At 46.7% G+C, this 27,965-nt stretch overlaps 2 long non-coding RNA genes across 2 annotated transcripts; both read left to right on the forward strand.

The window, feature by feature from the left end:
- LOC139788812 (uncharacterized) lies at positions 1-27,561 on the forward strand. Its single transcript, XR_011722946.1, has 6 exons — positions 1-143; positions 13,342-13,513; positions 15,085-15,180; positions 18,249-18,395; positions 26,482-26,651; positions 27,518-27,561. It is a non-coding gene; the product is annotated as an uncharacterized lncRNA (long non-coding RNA).
- LOC139788813 (uncharacterized) lies at positions 6,608-10,840 on the forward strand. Its single transcript, XR_011722947.1, has 3 exons — positions 6,608-6,891; positions 10,029-10,238; positions 10,761-10,840. It is a non-coding gene; the product is annotated as an uncharacterized lncRNA (long non-coding RNA).
- Positions 27,562-27,965: the final 404 nt, after the last annotated feature.

Below are 27,965 nucleotides of genomic sequence, written 5' to 3' on the forward strand. Positions count from 1 at the left end.
TGGGCATAATATGAGGAGAAATTGCACACCAATCCCAGACATGGAAGATGAGGATTCTACTCTCCCTTCAAGATACATCACAAGCTCATTTAAAGAAAAGAAAATGAAACAACATTGCTAAGCTACTAAAGAGAAATGTCAAGGTACAGTTTGAGAGATCCAAACCTCTTGGTTTTTGCAACACATTTTCAGTCTGTGTTTTCTAATATTTCTCCAGGAATTTTGTCAACACCAAGTGTTTCTGCTGCTTGTTGAGCTACCTCTTAAATCTCCTTGCAAAGTGCCTTGGGGGAGAAGCACTTTGTAGTTTTAGGGGCTGCTCTTTGCCTTCTCTTCTTGTAAGGGCTGGACTTGATGATCTCTGAGGTCCCTTCCAACTCAGCCAGTTCTATGATTCTAAGAATGCTTGCAATGAAACTCAACCTGGTAAGAGACACTTTCTACAAATCACTGTTGAGTTAACCTGTAGTTAACCTTTAGTTAACCCTTAGTTACATACACTTGGCCCAAACCCCCTGTTCTGTTTTCTAAAGGACAGGTGGAACCCAAGTGGAGATGAAATTGTGCAGATAGCAAGATCTGGGCTGGCATCTCTGCTGAGAAAAAAAATGCCTCCAGATGCTTCCTTCAACCCAGTGCTGCTGGTGGCTCTGCCACCACTGCTGAGGACTGAAAAATGGGAAGAATTTGGTGTTGCAGCCCAATCTGTGCCAGGAGGAATCATCCTCTCCCCACTTCATCCCATGTTAATCATTGTTCAGCTCTTCACTGCTGCTGCAGCCTTGCAGTTTGCTTTCCTCCCACGTGAAGATGCTCAGATTTATTAAGCTGAATCCCAAGGGGCCCTTAGCAGAGAGGCTGGAGAACTTGCTGGGGTATTTCTGAGTGGCAAAATGCTCCCCCTGCCCTTGGCAGCAAATGTTCTGGCTTGGTCCTCCAGTCCCATACTGGCAGCTCTGGTGGGCAAGTGTTGGGGTCTGTCTGCTGGGAGAAAGTCATGGGCTACAAGGGATGATGGCTCAGGTTCTGAATTTCTGGGATCACAGAACTACAAAGAAAGGGGTAGAAAACTCTGGCTAGAGGTGTTTTCTCTGCTGCTGGTCTTCTGTCTGAGTTTCTGTCTTCATTGCACCAGTGATTCCTTTTCTCACCTCATTTGGAGTGATGCTAAGAGTCTAAAACTTAGAAAAAAAAACTTAAAAAGAAAAAAAAACTTAGAAAAGGGCAGTGGGAGCCCTTTTCTTCCTCTCCTTCCTCCCTCTTCTTCCTCCTGGCCTCCAGGTCCCCAGTGACAGGATGGGGGGCAACAAACAAGACCTTGTAAGACATGGGGAGGGGGAAAAAAATTTAAAAAAATCAGAAAGCAAAGGCTAGAAAAGCAAAATATTGCTGCCTCTTTGTCTCCATCCCTCCTCTTTCTCCTGGGTGCCAGGAGCAGAGGAACCCAAGTGGATGCACGAGGCTTTAATTTGAAGTTGGTGGCATGGCTGGGGCTGAGTCAAGAGCTCTGCTGCACTTTCTCTGCCCTCAGTTGGGAAATGTGTTGGAGTTCAGTCTGTTTGAGGGGGATTTCTGTCTCTTCTTACTGAGCTGATTCCAGGCAGGGCCAGCAGCAAAGGGGCTGTGAAAACCTGGGGAGGAGAGAGCAGGGGAGGTGGAGAGAGATCAAAGATGAATATCTGGGGGCTGGAAGAGCCAAAAAAAAAGGAGGAAAGAAAAAGGAGATGAGAGAGACAAGGTGAGGTCTGAGCAGCCCAGGGCTCTGCAGTGCTTGGTGGATGGGATAAAACTGGGGGAGGTGAGGGGCTGGGCAGCTGTGGGCACCAAGAAAGCAGCTTTGAGGTAGAGAGGGATAAAAAAAGGAGAAGGAAAGAAAAAGGAGATGAGAGAGACAAGGTGAGGTCTGAGCAGCCCAGGGCTCTACAGTGCTTGGTGGATGGGATAAAACTGGGGGAGGTGAGGGGCTGGGCAGCTGTGGGCACCAAGAAAGCAGCTTTGAGGTAGAGAGGGATTAAAAAAGGAAGGAGAAAGAATAAGGGGATGATGCAAGGGATGATGCAGAAGACCAAGCAGGGGTTTGTAGAGAGGAAGGGGTGGGCAGTGGCCATCACGTCAGTCCCAGAGTTGGTGTAAACATCCTGCTGAGAAATCCTCTGCTGTCTCAGAGATCTGTCTGAAACTCTTCCAGCTAAAATCCCTGCAAATAAGAAATGCTGGGATGGATGGTTACCCCCATGCAGATTCACACTGTTAGTCACTGGTTTGGCTAAACAGTTTTATGGCCATTGCTCCTACCCCAAAGTCATGTTTATTGTTACAGCTACACAGTGAATTTCCTAAGAGCCTTTTCATACACACTTTGAAAGGTCTTCTCTAATAATCCAAGGGGAACTCTCATGAGCTCCCCCTTAGTGAGAGAAGGGTAAGGTTGCATTTTTAGTGATGTATTTATTTTACAGCACCAGAAAGCCATGAATGGGACCTTCATGAGATATTCAGCTGCTAAGCTTGGCTGCTGTCAACTTTATGTGGATTTGATCTGAAATAACATCCTGGTTTTTAATTTCTTATGACTTCTAGACAAGGAAAAGTGTTGGTTTTTAAATGCATGGGTTTGAGATCTGAACATCTGAGAATTTAAACCATGAGTCCTCTTTCCTATCACACTGAGCAGTAACAGAAGTTTTATCAATGACCTTATCACCAAAAGAATTTGATTTTCCATTGCTTCACAGCACACAGAGTCAGTAGGACTCATGAAAAGTGCTGTCTTGGAATTAGGGTAGAAACTGAGTAGTAGAATTAGAGTAGGAATTGTGAATCCTTAGTGTTTGTAAGGCACTGACCTCACCTGCTCCAAAAACTCCATTTGTGCTGGAAGGTCAAAGAAATCAGAATTCCTCAGCATGGGCAGCTTTGCTCCATGGTGAGAACCAAAAGATCAATGAAATCTGTGGTGGTAGAGATGCCATTGGTCTCTGCTCACATCCTGCTTGGAAGCCAAATGGTTTTTTTTTCCCAGTTCTGGGAGCTGAGCACCCCAATCCCTTAGGCTGGGCAAGTTGTTTGGGTGTCCTTTGGATGTTTGTATAGAAAGCTGCCTTTTGATGAAAAAAATAATAATAATAGTCATGAAAATACGTGGTACTCCTTCCTACAAGGACTTCTCAAAGTGGTTGATATTACATTTAAAGTCCTTACACAAATTATTACTTCTGACCTTGGCTCTTCAGGGCCAGAGTGGGAAGGGGCAGAGTGACTCAGGTTAACTACCAGGAAAAACATTCTAAATAAAAAAAACAAGTTTTTTTCAAAGCTTAAACCTTATAAAGAGTTTATTGCTTTTCAAGAGCAATTTCCAGCCCCAGCAGCCCTTCTGAGCAGGCTCAGCAAACTGGAAATGACAGAGGCAAAGCTGCTCCTGGCTTGGAAGAGGATGCTGGATGCTGACCTGGAGTTCCCTTCTGACTCTGCTTCTATGAATATCCCCACTTTAAACATGGGAAACAAAGAGAGGGAGCAGGGAAAGGCCACATCCAACGTCATGAAAGCAAATTGCAAGTAGAACTTAGGGCTGTTCTCTGTGGGGACCAGCAAAAAAGAAGGAAAAACAACAACAGCAAAAAAAGAAAAGTAAATAATGGGTTCATTACAGGCTCTTCCTGCCTCGGGATTCTCAGCTTTCCTGCATTTCTTCAGATGTATTTGGAAGTATTCAAGAGTAGCCCAACTCATCCAGACCAACTGATTTTCTACCCTAAGCCCTCCAGATCTTCTGCTTGCTGAAGACCCTGCAGCCTTTGTGCAGCACCAGTTCACACCAGTTGCACTGTGATAGCAGAAGGGAGCTGCCTACAGCACAGAAATGATTTAGCAATGCAGTTTTCCCCAAACCAATAACATTTATTTGAATCTTTCTGAATTTTGAAGTCCCACTCAGAAAATAATTGGGGAAAAAAGGCCCTATCCAGTGAGCCACTAAGAATTAGAAGGGAATATTGGTCCTGGCTACCACTGGGTTTATATTTGCAGCCCAAGATAAAACCCAATTGCAATATATCTGGTTTAAGAATGCTGTTCTCAGGTTGGGGTTACAGTCACTGGCCTTCTCCAGTTTCACCAGCATTTGGTACCATTTGAAACTGGGACAAATTGCCAGGTTTCAGCTGGTAATCCCCAGGGCTGCTGCTGAGATTTCTCAGCTCAGAGAATAAGCTGGAAAATTTCTCTCCATCACCTTCTGGATGTCTCCAAGCCTGGGGTCAGCAAGCAGCTTAGCAAGAATTTCTTGAGCTCCCAACTAAACCCCAGGTGCTGTTGGGTTTGGAGGGAAAGGCAGGAGCATGTTGCACCTAATTAACCCTTGGATTAATTTCCTACTGAGATAAGAAACCCTGGATCTCTGCACCCCTAAATGGAGAGGGGGAAATGAAGAGATGCAGAGCCTGGTCTTTAACCTGGGTTCAGTTTCAAGCCTTATTGCTCTCCTCCCCCCATCTGATGTGCTAAAACAGAAAGGTTTGGCCTTTGGGATCCATAGAAAATTCTTTTGAAGCTTTCCTCTCTCCTTTTCCTGTAGAAACTTGAGTTTTCCAACTAAATTGAAAACATTACCAGACAGCATGTTTGCCTCAGTTTTTTTTTTTCCCTATTTCCACCAGCAAGCAGCAGGTCCAGTTTGATCTGTGAGCAAACAGCATCGACCTCTTGTCGAAAAATAATCATCATCCACTGGAAAATAATCACTTTTTTTTTTGATGCAAAGTCATAATTTTCCACGGGAAAACCTCCAAATGCCATTTCAGGGCGTGTCAGCATTGGAGATGAATAAAACAGATACAGGCAAGCTCTGAACCAGCTCACTCCAGTACCAGTACGAGTCTGGTCCTGGCAGCAGGAACTCAACAGAGATGACTCTGCCCACTTCTCCAACAGAAATCAGCTACGTGCCCAAGCTCCTATTAATACCATGTTGGACAATGGCTCTGAGCCATTTTTTCCTTTGCCTCTGGCCAATCTCTTCAGAAAAACCAGTATTGAACTCGGCAGGAAACTCAGTTGATCATGTCCCATTCTGCCTGCAGTACCAGATGTTGGATGGAGCAGGAGGGGGGATGCTGCCAGGGAAGGAAATTTTGGGGTTTCACCCTCTTGAGGAGCTTTATTCTGCACCTGATCTCTTCTCTGCAGCTTCTGTAGTGCAGGGAACCTGGAGAAGGAAGGAAGGAACCACTGGGTTTGATTGCTTGGTGACAAGGCACAGCCAATTTTCTTCATTCTGGGGAACCTGGACCTGTCTGGTTTGGGTGGGAAGCGTGGGTGGATCTCCCCCACCTCCCAGCACTTCACAACCAAGTGATGTTTTCTCTGAGCAGGGAACTGGATCCCAATCTTTAGCAGTCCAGAAAGCCATCATCTACCTCTCTGCTGGCCAGTCCTACACCAGTTGAGTGTTGGCACTGGGCACTGAGAAGAGGAGCAGAGATTTTTTCCTCTTGACCTTTTGCAAGTTTTCAAAAGGCTCCCGTTGGTGATGCAAAAGGCAAGATACAATGCTGTTGAAAAGAGAAATCCCTCCAGCAAGTTCCTGATGGGTAATTGTGGTGTTTACTTAAGGAAACTGGGTAATCACCAAGGTTTTTTTTGTTTTTTTATTGGGTGCCATCCCTTTCAGCATCCTCGTCCGCAGCCGACGTCAATGTGTGTCACTAACAATAACTTGTAAAAGAATACAGCAGTTGCTAAGGAAACCTCTGTTGCACAGGAGCTAAACAAATAACAGCAAATTAGGCAGGGAGCAGAGGCCATGGAGGGCCTGATCCTGCCAATCTTTAGCCAGGCAGGGAGGAGGAGGAGGCTGCAAAAAGTGGTCTCTGGGCTGGTTGCTGCTCACCCCCCGCCTTAGAAGGAAGTTTGGAGACACAGGTTGCTTGTCAGGGGCTCCTCAAACTTCTGTGCATTCCCAAAAGCAGCCTCCAGCAGAAATATTTCTATTTCAGGCTATTTCTGGCCTCTGAATGTGATGAATTGGCAGCTGAAAGCATCCCTGTCATCTTCGTTGTGATATTAATTTCCCTGAGAGATGCTGAGAGGAAACCTCAATGTACCCAACCTTCAGTGCCCTGGTAATCTTCAGAAAGTGTACAGGACATACCCAAACATCTCCATGTGCTTCCAAGAGGCTGGGAAGTTTTCAGGGAAAGTTCTTGGTGCTTTGCCTTATGTCTTGGATGTGCAGATCCATAGGGACCCATATTCCCAAAGCATGACCCCTGCAGCCTGACAAAACTTCTGCTTTGAAACCCTTTTGCCTGTGAAAGAGGAACAAGGATAGAAGTTCAGAGGGGTTTTTTTGATGAAAAAGCCTTTTTTTTTTTAGGGGGGTTGGGTGGTTTTCACTTCATGGTGACTTGGCAAGCTCAAGAGTCCACAGAAGGACCCAAGGATGTACCAGCTCCAGGTCATTCATCACCCCCAACACAACCCCAGCCACCTGCAACCCCTTTCTGAGAGCAGAAAATGGTAAAAAGCAGGGAACTGAGCAGAGCTGATAGGATGGGGCAGCCCTGAAATGGCCAAACCAGCACCCAGGTCCAAATTTACAGGGTCTTGTGGCTGCTGGAATTCGACCACCAAAAAAAGGGTGGTCAAAAAGAGGGATTTCAATAGGAAACCCCCCAAATATTTCTGAGAGGAAGGACCAGGCTGACACCACTCAAGGGAGGGTGAAGTTGGGATTTTTAAACCGGTTGAGTGCAAATTGCTGAGCAAACCTGGAGTGGATTTGGTTCAGTGCAGGTGAAGCCAGGAAGGAGAGCACTGGGATCAACCCCTGCCACCAAAAGGACAGTGACATTGTGACCTGGTGCTGGTGTGACAGTCTGTGAGCAGGTAAGGAGATTTTGGGAAGGCAAGGGCTTGCTTTGACACACGTTCCCACTGAGAGCAGGACAATGGGACCAGGATTACAGGGTGTTACCATGCTACAGATGACACACACTATTAAGAAAAACAAGTGTTACCATAGAAACAACTGATAAATGGACACATGCAAAAAAATTGGCCCTTAATTTGCTTGTTTAAATGGGAGGGGAGCTATTTTGATCCTGCTTAATTGCAGCTGATCCTATTTAATTGCATTTTCTTCTCCCAAGTCCAATGTAATGTCACAGAGCAACAGGAGAAAAACCCAGGGATCTGGGATCTTAGGTCCTGCCACTGGGACACTGGGTGACTGTGCCCATTCCCACCAGGTTCCTGATTGATCCTTGCCTCAGTTTCACCCATCCTGAAGAGTGGCTGAAGAGCAGGAAAGTTAAAATTAAAAAAAAAAAATGCAGGAGGGAAAAATGGTTTGCTCAGCTGCTTGGCTTGAGTGGGGTGAAGATGGGGTCCTGTGGGTGCAGAAAAGGTGTGTGGGGGGGTTCCCTTTATTCCTCTTTGCCCTTTGCAAGGTGCTAAGGTCAGAGGAAAAAAAAAACTGCATGCAGCAAAGCAGAAAAAGCAGCAGCAGAGTGTGGAGAATCAGCAACCTGATTGGAATGAGAGCCCCCAGATTGGAGGGACCTGAAATAGAATGGCAGCTGATGCAATTAAAATGAAAAGCTTCAAAGCACATTAAAGGGCATTAATATGCAAGAAGGAATTTTTTTAACTGGCTGGAGCTCCAGATGCACAGGTCTGAAGGTGAAAGGAGCAGTGCCCACCAGGCTTTTGGGGAGGGCAGTGGGTTCAGCACCACTGGGAGGAAGGTTCAGGCAGAAAAAAACTTCCCTGGAAAGCTGGGTTATTGCAGGACAGAGGCACCAGGAATGCTCAAGCCATGGGGCAGGTTCCCACCTGAGCTAAGGAAACCTTCATCTTGCAGGGGGATGCACGTGAGCAAAGCCCTTCAGGCCCCCAAGATGGGTGAATAAATAAGCCCAGAAAAAGGGCCATGCTGGTTCAGTGGTCCAAATCCTCTCCTGAGCTCCCTCCTGGGCTGCTGGTCCCAGCTGCTTGGAAAAAAAAGAGTGTTCTGCAGCTCTGAAATAACCCACCTTCAGGGAATTTCCTTCCCAGCCTCCCTCGTTAGATGTTAGCTTAAGTCCTTATAACAGATTATGCCCCTAAATATAGCTTCCTTTCAGCAGCAGATTGTTTTATTTTAGCTGTAAAAATGGAGATGACATTTTTTTGGACTGTGGGATGGTATTAATAGCGTCCCCAGTCTAACGTTTTTCAAAGCTTGAAAAAAACCTAAATGAAAAATTCCCATTACATGTTATCCTTTCTACATTGAAAGGATTAAAACCAGCTAGTCACCACAGGCCCTGGATGTCCTAATTATCTCCTTTTCTGAGAGCTTGAAATGATGCATTTAAGCTTTAAACAATCCAGTTAATCTCCCTGCATAGATATGTATTTCACCTAATGGAAGTGGAATTTTGCCATGGATACCACTCAAAACAGGATTACACCTCTGGGCATCCAAGTAAGCTGGGGGAGTAGAAACTTTGGGGTTTCAACTCAACAGAAGGAGAAAAGAAAAAAAAAAAAACCAGGAGCTGGTGGATGGGACAGAAATATTTCTCCTTGGAGATGATGTGGTTACCTGGGGATGAGGAGGGAAAAGCCACCCATATTCACTCATCCCTACACACAGGCTCTGGATATTCCCCCAGGAATTATTTCCAAGGCAAATTGGGGCCAGATTCAGGCTCTGAATATTCCCCCAGGAATTATTTCCAAGGCAAATTGGGGCCAGAATGGGGCTTGGACAGTGTGTCCCCCCTCTCCATCCCCCAAATTCAACCCTTCATTTCTCTTGCGTGGTGAGGATGCAGCTTCTCCTCCTGTAGGAATCCTCAGGTCCCTCCCCAGAGTGTTGTCCAAGGACAGCTGGTAGGTTTTGGGGTCATGCTGGTGGGGTTTTAAGTCTGCAATGTGGTGCTGACTCTGGTTTAACCCTAAAGACCTCCTTCTCCTTCTGGAAAGTTTAAGGGCTACAGCTAACCCTGTGCCTTTTCAGTGTTTTGCTTTGTCTTCTGCTTTTTTATCTTTTGGAAAGGGAAATTTAAAAACCCCCAAACACTCAGTTTCCAGTCTCAGTGGAAGTTGTTTCCTCCTAAGATAAATAAAAAGATGTGAGAACATCTGTTTCTGGTCCCTTTCGAGCCACCTTGGTTTTCTTCCAGCCTTGAAGAACTCCAGCTTTAATCCTACCTCATGGAAGATGATCCTCCTGGGGAGAAGATGTAGGCAGGAACCCTAAGAGTCTATTCACAGACTTTTAAACTCTTATTATGTTTAAAATATGTGGTTGAATTCTCTGCTCTGGGCTTTGCAGGTTCTCTTGGACAGCAGCTTGGTCCCACGAGGACAGCATTTCCCAAACTAGAAATGATGCAGTAGGAAAATTCCTCCTTCCTTGGTTCTGATTCCTTTCCTGGGACTCTTGACAGAGCCCAGAAGGGATGGGGAAGACAGAGAGGATGTCCTGGAGGGAAAAGGGCCCAGACACAGTGGCATGAGCAGGGAAAATGAGGGATGTGTCTTGGCTTTGGTTGACAGCATCAGTGGGTGAGACCTTTGGCTGATGTTCCTCCATGGAGCTCAGTCAGTGTTTCTCCTGTTTTATGATGTAACTTCATTGTCTTGAAGCAAGAGAGGAATCCTGATGATTTTCATGCTCCTCCCAGCTGCTATTTGCTGCTCTGCTAAGGAAAGCCAAAAGCCAAACACAACCCAGATGATAACTGTGAATTCTGGAGACCCTGGTAGGATCAGTCTGAGTTTTTGAGCTGAGAAACCAGAATATTCTGAATCCAGGGGTGGAAATGGAAGGGAAACCATGGCCAAAGGGAGGCAGAGGAATGCTGGAAAAGTAGAGAAGTGGGAAGGTTTTATGGTTGCATCAATTCCAGATAGAACCACAGTGGAAGTGGAACAGATGGGTTGGAATATTATCACATCACAGTGTTATTACTTGATAGGAAAGAAATCTTTGGCCCTGAAGGCTTTACAAAAATCTCTTCTGGACTTGTCAGGGCATGAAGTGAAGTTCCTGCTGACTCTGAGTGTGTCCTTCCTATCTCTAAGGGGGTGACAGAGCTGGTCTGAAGATGGAGGTGACACCAAACTCAGTGTCACAGAGAGGATGAAATTCTGCATCTCCCAGAAGCTGCTGAGGTTTCAAGGGGAATGTCTTTGCTTCTCATTAGAAGACCAAACCAGAAGCAGGAAACTTGTGCAATGTGGTAATGACAGCAAATTCCTCTTGGTCCCTGTGAGCCTCGTGTCCCACCAGGCAGGAGCTTCCATTTCATCCATGTTTGCCAGCCAGGGGCTGAGAAGGGATGGGGCTGTGTTTGTCACCTGAAAACATGTCCAGGTGACACCAGAGGGTGAAGTACCCAGGCTGGAACAGAAAGCAAGGCAGAAAATATCACTGGCAAAAAGAAAAAAAAAAAAAAATTGGAATATTAGGTCTCAACTGTGCCATGTAAATTGTGTGCCATGAAGCTGGAAATATTGAAGGTCTGAGCAACCTCCTTGCTGGAGGGGGGTGGAGTAAATGACCTTTAAATGTCCCTTCCAACCCTGTTCTGTGATTATTCTGTGATTATTTGCTTATGAGGTCTCTGTAGTGAATCCTCAGTGGGACTGGAATACTTGTACAAGCTCAGGTGGGAAATAGGTTCATCAGGCTCAGAGTTTTTTTAAGTGTGATACAATTGTGCCTTGAAGTAGCCCACTCCCTTCCAATGACCTTTCTTGAGGAATATTTTGGATATTAAGAAGACCTGAGTCTGGGACAGAGTAGTTCATCCCTTCAAGCCAGGAAGCTGAGATGCAGCCAACTCAGAGGAACTTTTTTTGTTGTGTTTTTTTGTTTTTTTTTTTCTAATGGGGTTTTTTTTTGGGGGGGGGGGGGTTGGTTTTTGGTTTGGGTTTTGATTTTTTTGTTTTTTTTTTTTTTAACTCTGTGTGTGTTGCCAAAAGATTAGGGATGACAATCACCACCAAGAACAAGAGGACAGGGCTGCCTGCAATAACACAGGGAGCCCCTTTGGCAGCACTGGAAATTCAGGGATCACAGAGGCCAAAGGGTTCTCAACCCTCTGTGTAGGGTGGGTAAGGTTTTAATGCTGAGAACATGATCCCACGGACCCCACCTCTCTCCTTTCCCTGTAAATTGAGGGAGCTTCAGCAGCTGCTGTCGTGGGAAGTGATGGGAGAGGATTGGATGAAGCTGGAGCTGCCTTTAAATGATTTAACAGCTGGATAAAAGGAGATGGGATTGCTACTCAAGTTGTTCCATTGGGTTTAGGAGCTGGGCTGGCTTCCAGAGATCAGGTATGGTGCCTCTGGGAACCCCAGCACCCATTTGGGACAGTTGAGAAAGGGAGGTGCAGCCAACCCCAAAAAACCCCCTGGGCAGGGAGGAGATGATTGGAAAGGGACATTGGTGACATTGGGTTTTCTTGTGCACATTTTGCTGCCATTTGAGCAGCAGCAATGGTATTTTAAATGTTCTGTGGCACCACAGCACAGTTTAACAGGCTGGGGGGCCAGGTAGCCTTTTGCTCTATCCATGGCCTTTTTCCTATAAATTAATAAATCCCAAACTGCATGATTCCCCTCCTTCTTAGCAGGCATTTTGAGTAGGGAAAGCTGGCAACCAAAGGCCTGAGGAAAAGGTGTGTTTGCCCCCAAAAATCTGCTGGGCATTCCTTGGGGCAAGAAGCATTGAGTTCAGTAGAAACCCTTCTGGAACAAGTGCACCCAAAAGCACATTGCAGAGGGGAAAAGCCATGAAACTGCAGTTTTCTTAGAAATCTGGCTTCTTCCTTCAGCAAAATATCTTTGCATTTTCTTGCCTTTCTCTCTCAGAAATTCCTGTTCTGTGCATTCCTTCCGGTGTGGGTAATCCCAGAGCTTTGAGTTTCTGCTTCAGAGTTCAGAAAACTTTGTCCTTGTCTAAACTTTGCACTACAGGCCTTGTTTATGAGCTGTCTGGAGAGGATCTGTGAATCAATGGAGCATTGTTCAATAAATAATAAGAGCCAGACACAACGAGGTTTCTTTTTATATGAGGCTTTTCCCATTGGAGATAATATATAAAAATTCTGATGTGTAAGAACAGGGGTTCTTCCTCTGTGGAGTATAATTTAAACTCATCAAATTAATTACCACCTTGACATGCTGTCACTTGGAGTAATTTGTAGCATCACACATGAAACATAAAGTTGCTTTGGAAGATGGGACCTTGTTGTGATTTAGATCCTTTTAACGTGGTGCTGGAAGAAGCTGCAATTAATTCCTGTCCCTGTGATATACGAGTGGCACTTTGCTTCATGTTGAACACAAAAGAATTAAAGAGACCTTTCTGGCCCACCACACTTGTGTTGGAGGGGCAGATTCATCTTGAATCTTCCATCCTGCTCCCAGTTTTTCCAACCTACTGGTGGTGTCTGTCTCATTTAAAATGCCCAAGCAATGGTCAGGGTCAATGCAGCAGATGTTGAGATTTTAAGGATCCTTGCACCAGACCCAGAGCAGAGAGTCCTGCTCCATAATCACTCTGTTTTCCTCTGGTCAAGCAGCACTGGGTTTCCTCATCCCTGCAAACCCAGCTGCTGAAACCAGAGGTGGAAGGTATTTGATGGTAAAGAGAATCAAGGCTCTGATCTCTCTGAAATCCTGCTGCTGAGCAATGCAAGTGGGGACAAATCCATTTGCTCTTCTCGTTCCAGGCAGTTCCTGAGAGTTTAATAAAATATGGCTCTTTTTGAATCAAAGCAGAAAACTGCAGCCTGTGCTCTGGTGTTATTGCTTGTTCCATACTTGCCTGAGTCAGCTGCTACCCACTGCTCATATCCTTCAGCCACAACCTCTCCATTAGTTCAGCTGTTTGAAAGACAGACTGATCAGGTATGAAAAAAGGCTTAAGATAACATGGTATCATCTCCTGGGATATGAGATAAGGGATAGTAGTAATGAAATGTTCCATAAATCATCTTTTTTATCTGCACAGCTGGATGGGACTTCAAGGAACCGGGTCAAAAAGACAAGTACATGTCTTCACCTTTGCATTAGTCAGGGTGCCTGGGGCAGGACTGGAGCTTCACCTGACACAGCTTTCATCATCTTGCCTTGCAGAGCTTGTCTTGTTAGAAATGCTCTTCCAGTTCCCCAGTATCACTCCTCCTGCCTGCAAACAAGGAGATGTCATTGAACTCCTTCTCCTGCCAAGACTCCGTGGTTAGGTCGGAATTTTCGTGGCAACAGAAGGCTCAGGAGTCTGGTTTTTTCTGTCTTATCATAACTCCTGTCTCTGTGTGTCCTTTTCTTGCTTAGGAGGAGCTAAACTGAGCCTTTCTGCAGGAGGACACGGTGTGACAGCACTCACCCCACTTACTCAGGACCTCAGGTGGAATTTGGGGACCTGGGATGAAGGTGTCACCGAGGCTTTGCCATTGAGGGGCAGCAGCTGAGCCACCCCAGAGCCAGACCCAAAGGTGAGCAGCAGGTAAGCAAAGAGCTTAAAGGGCAAGTTTGACCTCAAAGGTGTCTTGGAAGCAATTCCAGGCAGCAGGGAGTGCAAAGCCTCAACCTGAGTGATGTGAGGATAGACAGCTAAACCCTGACATGTCTGTCAATCCCTGGGACAGATCAATCCCACCTGGACTATTATTTCCATTGAATCAAGCTCTTTCAAGGATGTGCTGGATTCTTAGGGTTGAGGTGGGCAACAGGATAAACTATGTGGTTAAAAACCCCACTCTGTCCTAAGCCAAAGGCCAGTGAAACCTGGGGAATGATTCCTTTGTGTCCCAGTGAGGTTTGGATCTGGGTGTCACTTGCCTATGGGTAAACATCAATGAGAAGTGGGCAACCAAGTCTGTAATTTCTGTTTCTGACTGACCAGTGAATAAGGCCTCTGGTTGTCTGGGATGTGCAGTGCCTGGATCCACAGGTCCAGTCATGTTTAGGATGCTCCCACAGGAAGGCAATTGCATGGTTGTGGGAGGCTTTAGTGGGGAAAACTCCAGCCAATTCTCTAAGTATCTGTTCTCCTCCACCACCATCACCACAAAAACCCATCTGGTATTTTAAGAAGCTTGCACTGCAGATTTCTGCATCTTCAGAATAAAACTGCATCCATGGGGAGGGAAGGAAAAAGAGTCTTAACCCAAACCACTGGGGAAACCACAAAAAAAGAGGCTCTGTGGCTACCATCTTCCCAACCCAAGCTGGGAGTACAAAGTCTTCCTCCTAGTGCAGAAATTGGGAACAGCCCCTAGGGACAGTGTCCCCCTGAGGTTTGCCCAGCCCAGTGCATCCAGGAGGACAGGGTTAGCTGGTAGGGTGCTGCTGGGTGCTTTAATGCAGGATAAATCCAGGCCATGAGCAAATGAGGCCTCAGGACTAATGCAGGGATGGCTGAAGTCAGTGGGTTTGTGGGCTTGGCCACAGCAGGTTTGGGGTTTCTCTTCCAGAAGGATTTGCAGAAGTGGAGCCCCATTCATTTCAGCTTCCTCAGTAAGTGGAAAGCCAGGCCTGATGAGGGAAACTCTTCTAAAGCAGCTTGATACCCCAGAGCCTCCTAAACACAGAAGTAGAGGGATAATAATGGTAAAAAAACTAAGAGCCACCCTAAAGGCATAATCTAAACTGTTACCAGTTTCATCCAGTCCATTCTGGCTGCTGCTGTTCACCCCAGATGACTTTAATTCCTTTTAGAAAGGGAATGTACCTAGAAAGTACCTTTTTTTTTTTTTTTTTTTTTTTTGTGGTGATCATCTGAAACATTTGCAAAAGTTTGTGAACCTTTTCTGGGGGTGTTGCAGACCCCAGGTTCTGGACAAGTTGCTCAGATGGAGGCAGATTGTGTGAGAGGAGGGCACTAAGCTGAGATGAGCCACTTTGGGGGCTCTCTGTAAGCCATATCATGTCTCCAGAACGTGACAAAAAGCAATAGAAGGCAGCTCCAAGGAACTCCTTCATGCTTTTGTGTCTCATGCAGGGTTGTATGTTTAATTGTAAGCACTTGGAGCTCCTCAGTTACCCAGCACCACCTTATTTACACTCTCATTACAGAAAGCAGATGAAGGAAGAAAAGAGAGTGTGAAAGACAGCATCAAAGCAAAAGGAAAGGAGGTTCTTTGCAGAATGTTTTCTCAGGTGGAAGAAAGGGTAAGGCTGTTGCTAGCCAAAGACATCAAAGGCAGGGAGCCCCCTCCCCAAGCTGGTTGGGTTTGGTTAGGCTTGGCTGGGCAGCTGAGGAGTGAGTCAGAGGGATGGGGAGCAGTGTTTTTCATCTGTAATCTGGGTAGGAGCCTTTGTTTGGGAACCTTTGCAACTCCCTGAGTGAGTTCATCCCAGTGAGGTCAGAGGATAAAAGATATCAGAGACAGGTGAAGAAATCCCTCTGACTTTTGTCACTTTTTAAAGGGTGCTGGGGCTGTTCTCAGCTTGGTTCTCCCACCCACCAGAGGATGCTGAAGGCAATCCCAAGGTTTGTGGTTGCTGTGCTGCCTGAACTGAGACCCTTTTCTTGCCCAGGTGTCCTGCATGACTTGAGCCCTTCCAGCTCAGCCCCTGCCTTGCAAAATGGCAGTGTCCCCAGAGAGGTGACTTTGCCTGGGTGGCTGCAGTCCCCAGCCTTGTGCTGGTCTCACAGAGCCCTCAGAAATGAGTTAAGAACAGAGAAGAAACAGCAGTGCATTGCTCAATAATTACACCCCCAAAATGTCCAGGGTTAGGAAGAGAATTTCTCTCCCATGTGCAACAGAGCAAGGTTTGGTTTGTGCAGGAGATGGGGACACAGCCTCTCCACGAGCAGGGAAAAGAAATCACAGTGAGATAGCAGAGCTCCTCCTTATCTCTACATCCCTTTGTCCAAGGGACAGGGACCAAAGGCTCTTGGGGGGGGAGAAAAAGAATTTGGGAGCTTGGGGATGCAGTTTGGAGCACTTTGAAGTTGCATGGGCTAATGAAGAGAACAGCTTGTCCTGGAAAATGGGAAGTTGGGGTGGGACTGCTGGCTCTGGATGACCTGTTGTGGAGCACTGGTTAATTTGCCCATTGTCTCTCCTGTCTATTTAAATCTGAAGCTCTTGGGGGCACCATATGTATTTACACAATGGGGCCCTGATTTCCATAGCACTGGTGCTAATTATCCAACACAAATAATTAATGGATGGAACAAGTCCTGGCTTCAGGCTTGAGCTTCTAACCACCTGCCCTGCTCATGACTTGAGGCCAATTCAGTTGCAGGGAAGGGAACACAATGCTGTCAAGAAAACCCAGCAAATGCCCTTCTTTCTTTCTTTTCTTTTCTTTTTTTTTTTTTTTTTCCTGAATGTAAAGGCTAAATAGCCAACAATCCTAAACCACACCACTTTCCTCACCTGGGCTCACCTTCCCAGAACTTCTGGATGCAAACAGGCACCTCAACCACCCAACCCTTAATGCCATTAACCACTGCTGGATATTACTGTGTCGCAAGAATCCCAGCAGCAGCAAGAACCCTGGACCCAGGCCAGCCCTTTATTACTTATTCCTTATTTTTATATAGCCTTTGGCATGGCAAGGAGGCCTCCTTTAATTATAAACAGGAATGAAGAAGCCACAGGAGGAAATCATAGAGCATTGTAGCCGGATAACTGGCACTGCACTGATTACACAGGGGCTCTTATCAAAGCTGACACAGAGCTGGGGCTCTGCAGAATTTTTTTTTTTTGCTGGAAGCCCCAGGCTGTGCGTGGGAGAAAGCCTCAGGGCAGACGTAAGAACAGTGTCATTCTGCTGAGCTGAATCCCCCAGGGAGAAGCTTTTGGTTTCCTCTCTCTCCCCCTGCACGGAGGAAATAGGAGAGAAGCAAAGGCAAGCCCTGAGAGACCAAGAAATAAGAGAAATCTGTAACCTTTTCACTTCTTCTTTCAACATGTTTGGGGAGGGGGGGGGGAGGAGAAAGCTCAGCCTGACACAGAGATGAGCTATGGGGAACAAGAGCTGTGTGTGGGACCATGAGAAAACTCCTGAATCCTGTTGAAGTCTCTCCTGAGAAGTGAATAACCACTGTCTGTTCATCTTGCCAAAGTTTTTTCAGTTTTCTGGAAGGACTGGCAGCCCCACCTTCTCTGGAGGCTCTGAGGATCCTCTCTGTAGCAGCTTCAGCTTCTCTCCCTTCACCTTGGTCTCTGCTGTCCTCCAAACCCAGCCTTGGCTGTAGGTGAGGCTGCTCCCACCCCTCTACATCCAATTTTTAAAACTCTTCCTCCACCTCCAGGCTGCTGTGGGACCACAGGAAGGTGCTTTCTGCCCTTTGAGATGCTTGAGTTGCATCTCTGGGGAGAAGAACAGCTCAAGGCTGGACCTGTCCCCATCCATCCCTGCCTTAGGTGGAGCTTTGCTGGGCACCTCTGTTCATCAGGGACTGGGATTTTAGCAAAGGTTATGGGGATAATGGGGATAACATGGATCTTCATGGGATTTTAGCAAAGGTTATGGGGAAAATGGGAATAACATGGATCTTCATGGGATTTTAGCAAAGGTTATGGGGAAAATGGGGATAACATGGATCTTCATGGGATTTTAGCAAAGGTTATGGGGAAAATGGGGATAACATGGATCTTCATGGTCTTCTCCCCTGCTGCTCCCTTGCAGAGAAGTGGTAGTTCCAGTTCTAGGGCTGCTAAACCCTTTAACCCTTTCTGCTCAGATGTTGAGCCTGTCCTTGTGGACTCCAACACACACAATGGTCTTGCAGCAAATCCTGTGGACACCCACAGATTTTCAGAAGCTCCTTTATTTTGTGGGATTCTATATTAGCAAAAGAAAAAGAAAAAAAAAAAAAGCCTATTGAGCTTCATTGTCTTGTTTTTCCCTACAGTTCCCACTCTTGATTATTTTTCCAGCCAACACTCATTGAAGGCCCATAAATAATCGTGTCAGAGCTGCAGACATCTTCCAACCCTTTTAATTTTCTTCCAAAAGCCCCAGATACTATCTCCTCTGGCTGAAGCCAAGCACTGTGGAGGGTTGGTGAACTTGAAGCTTTCATTGCCTACAATCTATAAAGGACTAGAAAGCCAGAACATATTTTTATTGTGCCCAAAGGGGATTCAGATCAAGGGGTTTGGACGAACTTCCTCGTCTTTCTTTGCTCCAAGTACTCCTTTCTTCAAACAAAGTAGATAATTTACTAGTGATTGGGGTGATAATGTGGAGCCAAATTCTTGATGGTTTCTTTCACTTAGTTCCCTCTGCAGAGAACTCTGTTCTGGTGACATTTCAGTGCTGTGTAATGGAGCCACAGACAGATCCTGCTGGGACCAACCCCTCCCGCTGCCCTACCTGGGATTTCCATCTGCTTGAGGATCCTCAGCTCACCCTAAAAACCCCAGGTAGGAGAATATCCTCCTAAAATTCCAGGTGATGGCAGAGAAGTGATGAATCACCTGGTTAACAATGGGAAGATTTCAGCAGCTTAGCTCTTGCTCCAAATCATTACCAAGACGTTTGTTCCGTTATATTTTATTTTTTTCCCCCTCATTCCTCCATCCTCTGGGCTGCAGCTCTGTACAACATTGACAAATCCAGCAGGTGGGGGGAAAAAAAAAACATCCTGCTCATCACCAAGCTCCCTTGGCATTGAATACAAATGGCAGAGACTATGTCTGGCTCATCTTCTGCATTTGCAGTTTTATATTTTGCTTCTTCTGCGATAAAAAACCCCAGATAGGTGCTGGAACTGGGGAAAAATGGCAATGTGAAAGGGTCTCTCCCCCAAACAGGTGGCAAATAATCTTCCAGACCTGACCCTGCAAACAGCCACACATGTGCTTAATTTTAAGCATGAGTGGTTCCTTAAAGTCTGGGATTTAAAAGATTACTGGTGCTTAAAATTAAATACATGTGTAAGGATCTGGGGAGCTGCATCTTCAGTCTTTCTCTGCAGGAATTGGCCACTTCTGCCTTGGAAGCACCTCCATGCTCATGGGACTTTAGTGCTTGATAAATACCAAGATATTCTTATCAGAATAAATATTCTTATCTTTTTTTTAGCACTTAGCACCACAGATCCCAGATCCAGAGCTCCTCCTGTACTAGTACAGAAAAACCTGAGCACTTCAGCTGTGCTGTTTCCATCCATGACATTTACCCACACCTCTGGGGTCTCTTTTTTTCTTTTTTTTTTAGGATCTGCTTCAGCCAAGGGGCAGAAACTCTGTCTCACCACATTGTGTTCATCTCCCCTGAAAGGGCTTTACTTTAAAACCCTCCCATTCTGTCACTTCCATTGTTTTTCTGTGATGTTTAAGTGTCTGTGTTGGGTCTGCTTTGGGGCTGGGAATAATGATTCCATGAGAATAACTTTCTTCTACCAGTTCAGATGTGCTAGCAAGGAGGAGGACATTGGCACTTGGCAGAAAAGAACACTCTTCTCAACCCCCAAATGGGTCTCAATTTGAAGCATGAGGGTTTTATGTTCTCTTTTAAACCCTTGCCTGGCTTAAAACTGCAAATTCTTTATCTTTATTCACGTCTAAGCTCTTTTTTAAAATCCTCCTACGTGTCTTCAACAATATCCTGGAATAATGAGTCCCACTGTCTAATTATGAATTTTATTTTTTTTTTCTCTTGAAGCCTCTTTTTTTTTTTTTAATCATGCAAAGTGAAAAAGTTTCGATCCAACCCCACAGGACCTTTGCAGCAAGAACTCCAAACTCTGCTCCCAGTTGGGTTGCCTGGGAGCAGCAGCATCCTCTCTCAACACCTTATCACCCACTGCTCCTTTGCAGAAACCCAGTGCTGAGCATTTAAATAAAAGCAGGGAGTTGCATCACATACCCTGAAGTCTCATTTTTAAGTGCAAAGTGGTGCAGTTTTAACTGTTTCTGGAGAACAGTTCTGAAGTGTTCTGCATCTTGTGTGCCAGGAGTGTGATTGTAGGGAATTAGTGTTCTGAATTGTTCCCCCTTTCTCCAGGTGGGATTTATCAGCAGGAACAGCTTAACCAGCACGTCTCCCAAATTAAAGAGAAAATGGTTCATTTAAGGCAGGGAAAGGGGAGCCTGTTTTCCTTGCAGCTTCCTCCATCACTTAGCCTCAGCATCACTGAATAAATGGCCCCAGCTCTGGATTTGTCTTGCCCAACTTTATTGGAGCCATCAGCCTTTCAAAGGGAGCAGAAACTCAGCCTCTTCCACACTTTTGGAGGCTTTTCCCATTCCTGCTTCTCCTGGGCCCAAGCAAAGGGAGATGCTGCAGGAGGCTGGGGTGGGAAGAGGGAATGGGAGAGGACGTGGAGCAATCCAGAGGGGTGAGCACAGGGAGCTGGAGTCAGGCTGGGCTTCATTCTTTCTTTTTCTTTTTTCTTGTCCTTGCAGGAGCTGCAACAGCCATTGCTGGGGACCTCAGGTTGTGATTTGCAGCCCGGGGCCAGCACATTTTCTCTCTGCCTTTCTCTGATGTTCAGGTGATGCAGAACAAAGCAGCAGCAGCTCAGGTGTGGTGTCACCTCTTCCCCTCCCTTAGGGTTTGGTTTTTTTTTTCTCCATTGCCTTCTTGCTTTCTTTCTAACCTACCATCCTCTCAGCACGGCTGCAGTGATGGGATTGGATCCTAAAATTCATCTTTCCCATCTGATTTTTCAGGGGGATGGGGGAGCCTGGGCAAAATTCACCCCCCGCATCCCTTGCAAGGTTTGCAGCTTGAACCCAAGCCACCATCCAGTCCTTCCCAGTGGGATACTGGGCAGCTCAGCCATGCTGCTGGTGCCTAACAAGCAGAACTCAGCCATGCTGTGGGGAGGGTTTTATGTAACGTGGGAGAATAGGGGAACCCAGTGTCTGAGGAGGAGGGAAAATTGCTTATTCCATAATGACTGTTCCGCTGCCTAGGACAGAGTGGAATAATTAGGGTTTCTTTTCTCTTTAATTAGAAAATGGCAAACATAGATTAATCAATTACAAATGCCTCTTTATACTGCAGTGCACTGCAATTAACATTACTTAAATGTGTTAACAAAGTAGGAGGCCTGTATTTGTAAAGCAACTTCTTACTGCTTTTTCTTTCCCTCCCAACATGACTGAGCCCTTTCCGTTTTCCCTTTCTGCTCTCGGCCCTGCTCCTTCTGCAAAGTTCTAGATGAGAGTTTTAAACCATTATACACCCCCACGGTGTCAGGGAAACTGCTCTTTCCAAATAAAAAAAAATTTAAAAAAAAAAGCCCTTTTGGCCAGGCTTGGAGGAATTAACCCAGGGGAAGAAGTGGAATCGGCACATTCACTGGGGTCGCACACTACAATAGCAGAGTAAAATCCAGGAAATACAATAACTTGATTCATTCCTTGCTTCTTACTCCCCTGCCAAAAGCGTGATTAAGTCACAAAGAGTTCGATTAGGGACACTTAGTGACAAAACCCCAGCTCCATTGACAGGCTCTATTTTCAGAGTACATGTAGTGCTTGTGCTCGCTGCTACGGGCCTCTTCCTCGCCTGGCATTTAATAGCCTCCAGCCCCAAACAAAAGTAGCAGAGGAGAGAAGAGGGGAGTGCTAAGGGGAGGAAAAGGCTTGCATTCAAGTGCACAAATAATGAAGCAGAGGAGGGAAGGCAGGGTGGTCCGGGGGGGTACCCAGGGCTCCTGGGTCCTGCTCTGCATCCCGGTGATGCCGGCGAGGTTCGCCCGGGATGCTCACCTGTGCCAGAGGCTGGAGGAGGGTTGGGAGCTGTGCCTGTGTCTCCATCCATTGCTGCCATCTATTGGGAGGAATTGGCTGGATCTCACCCCGATCCCCTGCGGAGCCACGGTTTGGGAAAAGCCTGGGATTTCCAGCCCCAGTTGTGCTGAGGGTGTAGGGATGGGCCGTGACCGCCTTCACCTGGCACCTTCAACCTTAGGGCATGTCCTTTCCACACTCCTTGCTCTCCTTGTATCCATGAGAATTGCCTAAGAGCCCTAAATCACCCTCAGGGGTTCCCAGTGGTGCTGGTGGTGGCCCAGTTTGGACTGGGGCAGCAGCAGCAGCATCGCTTGCCAAACCCCATTTGGTGGTGGGCTGGTGGTTTGGGTGGCTCTGTCATAGGAACAAACACGGGGTGCAGAGAAATCCTAAATTTGGAGGCTCAGGAAAGAGCTAGCCCTTTGCACTAGTTCTGCATTTGCAAGTTTTGAATGGGTTTTGGAAAAAAAAAAATATAAAAACCACACGTGGTAAGTGGAAAGAAAGCCAGGGAGAGGTCTGTGTGTGTGTGTGTGTGTGTGCACGTGGTGTGTGTGCTGCTCTCCTGGCAGGGACTTCACAACCATGGCAAGTGGCTATCAGGTTTCTGGAGGTGGTTGCCTGCTCCTTTCTTTCCCTGCTGTAATTTCAAGACACTTGGGCACCTTGGATCTGCCCCAAGATGAAACAGGGAGAGCAGGGGATGATATCACTCACACGTTCAGCACAGCACGAGGCTGATGGAAAAACAGGTTTTGCTTTTAGGTCACCTCTTTGTCTGGGTGAAGATTGAGGTGCAGGTCAGCATTTTCCACCCTGCCTGGTGGGATGCAGCCTGGGGCTCTGGCTTGAAGAGATCTCTTGGGCTCAGCAGATGGAAGGGAGGTTTATGGTGACCCAAGGATGAGCCTCCCTGTCTTGCCCAGAGCATCCCCAGTCTCCAAGAAGGGGACCCTTGAGCTCAGCAACAGTTTTTCCCCTTCTGTGCTGCCCTTGGGTGCAAGATGCTGACATTTAAGGGGTGGTGGGCACTGCCTCAAAGGAAACAGAAGCTCCATCCCAGCCAAATCTCTCAGGGACCAACCAAATCTAGCAGCAGTGTTCTGCTCCCTGGCAAAGCAGCTCCATTCAGACTCAGAGCTGGGGGGTTTCTGCCTCTCCTGTCACTCCTCCAACACCCTCTGCCTGAAGGGTGTGGACTCAGGGTGGCAGCAGCCAAGGGTGTTTGGCCCCAGCCCCTCTTTGTTTGAAGGGGAGGGGGCAGTAAATCGTAGAGTGTTTCTGCATCCTTTGGCTCCTTTAAGAACCATCTCAGAAAAGGAGATGTGATTTCTCAGAGGGTTTGTTCTTGTTTGTCACTTCCATTTTATCTTCTCCTGGCATGTTGCCTCGAGGCCTTGGAGAAAAACCAAAAACCTTTTAGGTCTCATTTCACAGATTTCTAATGCTGAGTCACTGCAAACCACCCCATTTTCTTCAGTACCCTCCAGCTGTGCTGCTCAGTGGCCTGATGGCCAACATCTGGGCAGCCCAAGAGGGAGAGCACCTGCAGCTGTGGACAGAGAGTTCTTTTCTCTTGCGAGGACGTTCTGGTGAAAGGCACAGATTTTCCAGACCCCAAATATTGGTAGAAAGCAGGAACTTTGTGGTTTGCTGCAAGCCTGGCTTTAGGAGGTGGTTTGCTTCCAGCTGGTAGTAAAGCTCAGCTTGCACTGAGCTCCCTGGTGCCTTTCTGTATAGTTTGAGATCACAGAATATTTAGGTTGGAAGAGACCTCCAGGATCACCCAGTCCAACCCCATCACCTCACTGCCACGATTAGGGTGGTAGCTCTGAGGTCTGTGATGCCAATTTGGGGGCTTGCTGCCCCTTGTTCCTGGGGAGGATGCTTTGAGCCACACCAGCTCAGCTGGGACAGGAGTCACTGAGCCTTGGAGAGAGCAAAGCTGCCTCCTGCACCTCTCCTGCTGGGAAGGGACCAGAGGAATATGTTGGGTTGGAGCTGCTTCTCCTCCCAGAGAGCTTGGGAGGGACAAAAGTGGCCCTGGGAGGGGTGGCCTCTGCCATGCTTGGGGATGCAAAGAGCTTTGTGTTCTTTTGGAAGTGAGAAGGCCAAGGCAGGTGGTGCTACAGAGAGCAAGGAGAGCTGTCAGGAGGGGGGGAAAAAGGGCAGGAGTTGGGATGCCAAAGGGCTCTTCCTGCTTTGGATGGAAGTGGGATGCAGTGATTAATTGGAGAGACCAGGAACAGGGCTCTGGGGTTCTGTTCATGCTTCAAGGAAAGAGTTTTGGTCTCCTGGTGAGCACTCAGGGGCCAGTCCAGGACCCTCATCTTGTTCTGATAAGAACTCTGCATCACTGTAGAATGAGGACAGGAGGTTTTCCTCCAGAAAAAAAGTTTGTGGGGTGTCACAAATGGAGTAAACCTGAGTGTTAGAGGCAGAAAATAGGCTATTGGTTTGTTTTCTTGTGTTCACTCAGGTTTTTCACTGTGTGGTTAAGGTTGCCAGTGTTTATCCTATTAGGAAAAAAAAAGGCAAAGATGGACATGGATGTAAATAGGGTAAAATCAAATTTTATTGCAGGAAGTGGCATGTGCTTACTATGTTGTATTGCTCATGTATGTTTAGGCTGCTGTTCAGCATAGTGTGCACTTTAACTTAGTTGGGAATGGATTATCCTTGGGGAGATTCACTGTGGAGTGCTTTCAATTCCCTGGAAAGATGCAGTAAGGTGCAGTAACTCCTGGTTAGGCCTTTTTACTTAGAAAAAAAAAAATAAAGCAAGGGGAAAAAACCAAGCTGTTAAAGATAAAATCTCTTGGAGATGCACTTTAAATGTCCTGTATCTGAGAAGGGCTGGATGTGAGCAGCACAGTCCTCAGGACAAGGGGGACTGGGGCATTTTGGTGCAGGGCTGATGAATTAAAAATCTCTGTGTTTCTTTAAACAGGAAACGTTTAGCAAAGAACTAACTTGCAACTAACAAACATAAATAGACTTGCACATAGCTTGAGTTCCAGCTTTGTCTTCTTTGTTTACCAGGAATTTGTCAGACAACTGTCTAGGGCTCTAATATAACCCATAGAGACCTCAGGCAGCTCCATAATATATTGCAAGAAAAGTTTAATGCCAGGCAGCTTTTTGCCCAGAAATTCAACAGCCTGCTTTTTTGTCTCTAACCAGAACTGGGCTAAAAAACCTCACTTGTTTGAAGAATTTGGGGAGGTGAGTGCCTTATCTGCTTTCTGACACTCAGTAGGTCTCACCTGGAGGATACCTGGTGCTCTCCTGGTCCTGGGCTGGGTTATCACCACTAAATTCCCTCTCCATTAAAAATCAGGGAGTGCAGCTCACTGCCAGGCAACGTGGAGTCATTTTTATGTCATTTTAGGATCTGGTGGCATTTAACCCCAGTGAGGACACGGTGCCCATGGGCCAAGGGCTCCGTAGGTGAGGTCCTTTCCTGCTGCCAGGTTACAGGACTTTTGCTACCATACAAAATGCCTTTTGCCATCTGGGGAAAGCCCCCCAGGGATGAATTGGAGCAGGGCTGGCTGGGTGCTGAGCCTGGTGCTGCCTTTGCAGGCAGAAACGTGTAACAAGTGCAGCTCTATTCAGCCCTTTTAATGAGGAAGCTGAGGCTAAAAGGCTGCTGGGGGGGGGATGGGGGAGGCAGGCACAAGTCTGACAAATCCTTTGAAGAGTTTGGGCCAGCAACTGAAATGTATTTAACTGGTAGATATGAAACCCCAGCCTTTCCTCCCCCTCTTACCCCCCCTTTTCAATTACCAGTTGGTCCCCAGGCTACCAGGCTGCTGATTCACTCCCAGCAGCCATACAGCTGATGCTTCAGAAAGTCTCTGTGTTAATCTAATCCCTAAATAGCTCTGCTCTCCATCAGAGGCACAGCAGTGATTTCAGTTCCAAATTGTAATTTTATTCTTTGTAGCTTCTGGGGGAAAAAAAAAATAAAAATTAAAATTAAAAAAAAAAAAAAAAAAAAAAAAAAAGTCAACAGGGTGCTGGAGGTGTTGCCTGCCCAGTGGGCAGCTGGGATGGAGAAAAGCTGTTGGAAACCCAATTTAACATCCCCTTTGGTATGAACGGGGCATGACCCAAAGCCTGCTGAAGTCCAAGAGGCTTTCTGAGAGCTTGGAGTGGGCTTTTGGAGCAGGGCTGGCTCAGGCTATTCTCAGTTTCTGGCTATATATTTAGATGGGATCCTGTGCCTCTATTAGGGCCTTTTGCTGCTTCTCATAACCAGAGTAGCTGAGCAACTCTGCATTCTTTGCATCCTTGCCCAAATTTGCACTTTTATTCCCGGAAGCCCTGCTGAAGTGCAGAGCTGGTGTGAAGGGAATGAGTTTGCAGATTTTGCTGTGTGAGCTGCCTGCCTGCTGGCATTGTACACGAAAATAACCAAAACTCCTGGTTATTTTTAGAAGCAGAGCATTCTCAAAAGCTTCCTGCCTTGATTTCCCTGCCTCCCCCCTCTATTATTCCCTCTGCTGTTGCTCCAGGAGCAGCCCCCAAAGCATACCTGCCCCAGAGGAAAAAAAAAAAAAAAAGGAATTTTCTGGGATATGGACTCCTGACTTATTGCACTCTTGCACCCATACCTCTTTTAGCCAGCTAGTTGGTGCTGCTCATTATCTAGCCTTCATCTTACAGCTTTAGGGGATGTTTGCCATCCTGAATCCAGGCCATGGTGTGACTGTGACCTCTGGAAAAAGATTGCAACAATTTTCATTTATTATTTCAGGCTGCTCTCTCTCTCCTGAACCCTTTCTGGTAAGCAGGAGGCTTTCAGTGTAGCTCTGGAAATCCCTGGAAATAACACCTGCAGATACCTGTCAGACACCAGAACAAGTTCTCCAGAAGAAGAGACAATCAGCTGAGAAATAAGATTGCTAAAAGCTTTTCAAAGCTGTGGTAAGCTCTTTGGATCAGCTATTTGGGAGCTGTTATGGTACTGACTGGGGAGCAAGTGTTGAGCTGGGGGTGGATGGGACACCAGCCAAATGCTCCTGGAGCCCCATTGAAGGATCCCTGGCTACAGCCATCAGATTTCAAAGCTGTGACCCTGGGCTGAAGGCAAAGTTAGTGAGGGGCAGGGTGTAGCTGGGAGGTGAGCAGGAATTTCCCCCCGAAATTGGCCCAAAAGGTAGAAGAGGGAGGCTGAAAATGATGCTCAAATCCATCCCGTGCTTCAGCCCAGCTTTCTGAGCAGCACAGGTTGGGTTCCAGTTTTCTCAGGCTTTGTCCAGCCATGTCTTAAATATCACAAGAGATTAAGCTTCAAATTACTTGTGTGGCTTGTCCTGCCAGGTCTGAAATGTTTCCATCTCCAGTGAGACATCTCAGTGAGGGGCTGGATGCTGCACGGCCCGGGGGGTCCTGAGCAGTTGGGAGCTGGAGACCCCCACTCAGGTCCCTTCAGTGGGAAGGCAGCTGGCAGGAAACGGGCCCCTTCCTCAGGGTAAAAAGAAGTATTTCCTTGAGCAGAGGGATTAACAAAGCCTGCTTTCCCACAGCTTCATGTCTGGTGGGCAATTGTTCAGTGCACTTGAAGCTTTTCCCACAACGGGGGCATTTGGTGTCTCCCTTCCTCTTCTTTCCCCCCGTGGTACCCAGGGAGGGGTGAGCAGAGATGCTGGAGGTTTGGAGTGCTGCAAGTTCTAGGGTTGTTTTCTAACATTTATCCTTTCTCTCAGCTTCTCACTAAGCTGCAGAGATGCTGGAGGTTTGGAGTGCTGCAAGTTCTAGGGTTGTTTTCTAACACTTATCCTTTCTCCCAGCTTCTCACAAAGCTGCAGAGATGCTGGGGGACTCTCCACCAAACCCAGAGAATTAAAGCAGAGGTATGTACACCCCCCCCTTCCTCCATGGTGTGTTTGTAGAAATGTCACCCTCTTACATCAGCCTAAAAGGACCCAAAATGGGTTTGGAAACCATGGCAGACTGCATAAACTTCAGTGGGTTGGAGTTAACTTGCTGGTTTGGGTTTGGGTTTAAGGGCTTGGTTGTTTGGGGTTGTTTTTGTTTTTTTTTTGCTTTGTGATGGTTCTTTGTCTTATGTAGAGCCTGGTTTTTAATTTTTGGATGAAGAGCATGGAAGGCTGAATTCTGCTAATCTTAAATTGAGGCTTGTGGGCATTTTCCTGTCTTTCTTAGGAAAGAGCAGAGCCAGTCCTGATTGCTGGTTGATGATCTAGCTGAGATGTTAGGTTCTTGACACTGGCCCTC

Source organism: Heliangelus exortis, chromosome 30 (assembly GCF_036169615.1).
Source record: "Heliangelus exortis chromosome 30, bHelExo1.hap1, whole genome shotgun sequence".
Taxonomy (NCBI): domain Eukaryota; kingdom Metazoa; phylum Chordata; class Aves; order Apodiformes; family Trochilidae; genus Heliangelus; species Heliangelus exortis.